This window comes from Dendrobium catenatum, unplaced genomic scaffold (genome assembly GCF_001605985.2).
Source record: "Dendrobium catenatum unplaced genomic scaffold, ASM160598v2 fragScaff_scaffold_250, whole genome shotgun sequence".
NCBI classification, from domain to species: domain Eukaryota; kingdom Viridiplantae; phylum Streptophyta; class Magnoliopsida; order Asparagales; family Orchidaceae; genus Dendrobium; species Dendrobium catenatum.
The window spans coordinates 278,117-282,624 of record NW_021318712.1 but is presented as its reverse complement, the minus strand read 5'-3'; positions in this window follow the sequence as shown (position 1 = coordinate 282,624).

Here is a 4,508-nt window from a genome sequence, read left to right as displayed (position 1 = left end):
TCGTTACTCTCATCTCACGCTCCAAGCCCGCCTTGGATAAGAGTCTCCGGTCATCCCTACAGGAGTTCTCTTCTCTCAACTCATTTTGGGAGAGCTGCTAGGGGGCTAGCCGCCATTTCCTCTCGACATTCTATTTTTTATTCAGTTTTGAGTTGCTTAGGGTCCGGCTGAAAAGGACTCCACGATTCCATTCCTCAGCACTGGCAAAGCTCGCGGCCTCTAGCCGATTTGCTCCTGCAGGTAGCTCAACTCCTCACAAGCCTGCAACAACTTTAAGTCCCTAGTAAGAGATGCACTCAACGCTTCCATTCACACAAGCAGCCGCCTCATTGTGTTGTGGGGCTCTACCGCGAGTGCTTCTCTGGTTTCCAGCCTCTAATTACAATGTATGTCTCTATGATCATCGTGGTGAAGGCGAGTGAAGCCTTTGCTGTTAACCGGGGAAGGCAACGAAAGGTGCCGTGTTGGCGATCGAGGAGGCGGCGATATCTCTCCTCATCATGACCTGCCAAGCAACCGTAAATGAAACACATAGGAAGACCACCCTTCTCTGCTTATCGCTGTATTGCTGAATCGTTCTTTCAGGCCAAAGTATACGGATGATGCATTGCTGGGAGCTCATTGAGATCGAACAGGGCATCGTGCTCAAAGAATTTTTCAGGCACTCAAAGCATGCATGCCAAGAAAACGATTAAAAAAGATTAGCTTAAGATCCTCTGTTTTTGAAAATCCATAACGATGCCAACAATCATTGAAAGATGATGGGAAAGGACGGATTCAGCTTTTAATTGTACTTCTTGTGAACTTTCAAAAAGTCACAAGCTTCCATTTACTACCTCTTCTACTAGGTCTCTTGCTGTTTTAGATTTAGTTCATAGTGATGTATGGGGTCCCTCCCCAATCCTATCTTTGTTTGGCTATAAATATTATATTCTCTTCATTGATGACTTTTCTCGTTTTACATGGCTTTATCCATTGAAACTAAAATCAGATGTTCCATCTGTATTTTCACATTTTAAAGCTCAAGTAGAATGACAATTTAATAAACAAATTAAATTCTTTCGAACAGATGGTGGAGAAGAATACCTCTCTACAGCATTTCAGAATTTTCTTGCGCATTGTGGTATTATTCATCAAGTAACGTGTCCTTATACACCTGAACAAAATGGCGTTGCTGAACGTAAGCATCGCCATATTGTTGAAGTTACTCGAACTCTACTCCATGATGCATCATTGCCACAAAAATTCTGGGTTCATGCCGTTCAAACGGCTGTTTTTCTCATCAATCGTCTTCCATCTTTATCCAAGAAAACTTCTTCTCCATATCAACTCCTCTTCCATCATCCACCTGATTACACTATTCTTAAAACATTTGGCTGCCTTTGTTATCCTTTTTTACCACAAAAGGCTCACGGCAAATTTCATTCCAAATCTTTACCCTGCATCTTTCTTGGCTATCCGGCTCACACTAAAGGATATCTTTGTTATCACATTGACTCAAACAAACTCTTTATTTCCCGTCATGTCAAATTCTATGAATTTCATTTTCCGTTCTCCACCATAAATACCTCTGAATCACCTCCTGAAACTTTTACCTTTGTTCCTACTTCTTCATCAATGCTTGTTCCAACAAATATCAAAAATGCTTCAGATATTCCTCCTTCTACCATTCTTTCCACTTCTGAAACTATACCCATTACCCAACCAACATTACCTACAGATCATATCTCCTCTACTTCACCTACCAGAACTTCTTCACCAATTAATAATTCCCCTTCCCGTCTTTCTCAAACTACATCTCCACCCATTCATTCACCATCTAACATTTCATCTCCAGTAGTCTCTCAAGCTCCACCTCCAAATACTTCTTTACATCCTATGCTTACCCGGTTTCAGTCTGGCAAACTCAAACCAAAACAAATTATAAGTATGCAAACTGACACTATACCTATTGATCCAACTTCTTACTCAGAAGCTGTCAAGCACCCTGCTTGGCGACAAGCAATGTCAAAAGAATTTACAGCTTTACAACGTCAATCCACTTGGACATTGGTTCCTAATGATTCCTCTCATAACGTCTTGGGCTGTAAATGGATATACCGAACTAAGTTCAATCCTGATGGCTCGGTTGCACGGTATAAAGCTCGTCTTGTAGCGCTTGGTTGTCGACAACAATTTGGTCTTGATTACTTTCATACTTTCAGTCCCGTGGCCAAGTTAACTACTATTCGCATTTTTCTTACGGTTGCGGTTTCTTTTCAATGGAAAATCCTACAACTTGATGTGTCTAATGCATTTTTACATGGAGCTCTTAATGAAACTGTTTATATGAGCCAGCCTCCTGGTTTTTAAGACACCGTGCATCCTGATTATGTGTGTCTTCTTCATAAGTCTTTATATGGTCTGAAGCAATCTCCTCGCCAATGGTTCGATACCTTTTCCACTTACTTACTGCAGTTCGGCTTCCATCATAGTACAGCTGATCCTTCTTTATTGATTTATACTAAGCAGTCCGTGCTTATTTACATACTAGTGTATGTCGATGATATATTGCTTACAGGCAATGACAATGCAACCATTACATGCCTATTAACAGCACTATCCAGTAAATTTCAGATGAAAAATCTGGGCCGCATCTCCCATTTTCTCGGCATGCACGTTTTTCATACTTCGCATGGTCTTCACTTGTCTCAAGCTGCTTATGCTACTCAAATTCTCCAACGTGCTGGTATGTCTGACTGTAAGCCAATTTCATCTCCAATTCCTACAAAATTGGTTACCGAGCCGGCCACTACTTCCCTTGATCTATCCCCTGCGGCTTCCGATCAATTTAGCCATTTAATTGGTTCTCTTCAGTATTTAACAGTTACCCGTCCGGATATTACTTTCACTGTTAATAGATTATGCCAACATATGCATTGTCCTCAACAGTCTGACTTCAAGCTTCTCAAATGGCTTCTTCGTTATCTTAAAGGCACTCTATCCTTTGGCATTCCCATTAATGCTATTGACCTTCAACTACATGCTCATTCAGACTCCGATTGGGCTGGTGATCCTGCTGATAGGAAATCCACTACCGGCTACTGTGCTTTTCTGGGCTCTAATCTGATCTCATGGCAAGTCAAAAAACAAAAGACGGTCGCTCGCTCTTCCACCGAAGCCGAATATCGTGCTCTTGCCACGGCTACTACTGATATAATTTGGTTGCGTCGTCTTTTGCAGGAATTTTCTATTGCTAGTTCCGCACCAACTATACTACTTTGTGATAACATCTCTTCGATCGCTCTTGTCAACAACCCAATTTTCAGAGCTCGAACCAAACACATTGAAATAGATTTTCATTTTGTGTGGGAATGTATTAAAAACAAGCTCATCACTGTCTCTTATATTCATACAATGGATCAGCTGGCTGACTTGTTTACCAAGCCGTTATCTATTCCTCGATTTCAGTTTTTACGAGACAACCTGCACATTTCTGAAGCAAATGTTAGCTTGCGGGGCGGTGATAAGCCAGCCGTCTTATAACTACCTCTGCTCAATTCACATGCCCACTACGCTCTACTGTACAGAGCCCAGTTATGACAGCATTTAACAACCGTTGGATCACTGTAGTTCATCTCAGCCGCTGATGTTGTTTTCAGCGCCTTTTGCCTTTATAAATCCTGTATCTCATTACATCAAGCTTCAATGAAACAATAACCATTGCTTGCTCTGTATTTGCTTCTTCCTTACCTTGCAATGTAGTTTCTCTTGATTTTGTTTCAGCTGCAGCGAAGACCGAAGATCAACAATCACAAGCAACATCTTTATTATCAGACGCAAGGATATTCTACCTAGTTTAACATGAAACAAAGGCATAAAGGTTGAAGATTATGAAAGGGCTGCAAGTCTATTGACCATATAGCTTCCCATTGATTTAACCATCCCCAGTGAGAATTTATTGACCATATAGCTTCCCAAGATTATGAAAATGCTAGTTGGGGTTTCATTGTAGTCAAGTGCTCTTGTAACCATTAAAAGATTTCATTATGTAGTTCATCAATTAATTACTCTGAAATTGAGTCTCATTACTTGTACAAATTTAAAGCAATTTAGAGCTCTAATACAAAATCTAATGCAAGACTTGCCAAAACACTTAGTTTTCTACTGAAAACTATTGTTGTAAATAGCATTCAAAAATAAAGAATGATACGATGCAATTTTAATTGATTTTCTACAGAATATACTAGCAATATCTGTAAAAACCTTAATAGATCCATAAGAACTGCAAGACAATGAACACTATAAATATTGAGTTCTAAAAGCAATTTTCAATGGGTCAACAGTACTCTGATGAATTCAAAGCAGAAGAAGAATTTTGCTTGAAAATCTGAAGATTAAGCACTGAACTCATACACAATGCGACATACAAGCATATTATAAGAACATTTCTAATGATTAGGTGTGGATTCCCTTATTAAACTGTCAACATCAGCCTAGCGATATATATATATATATATATATATATA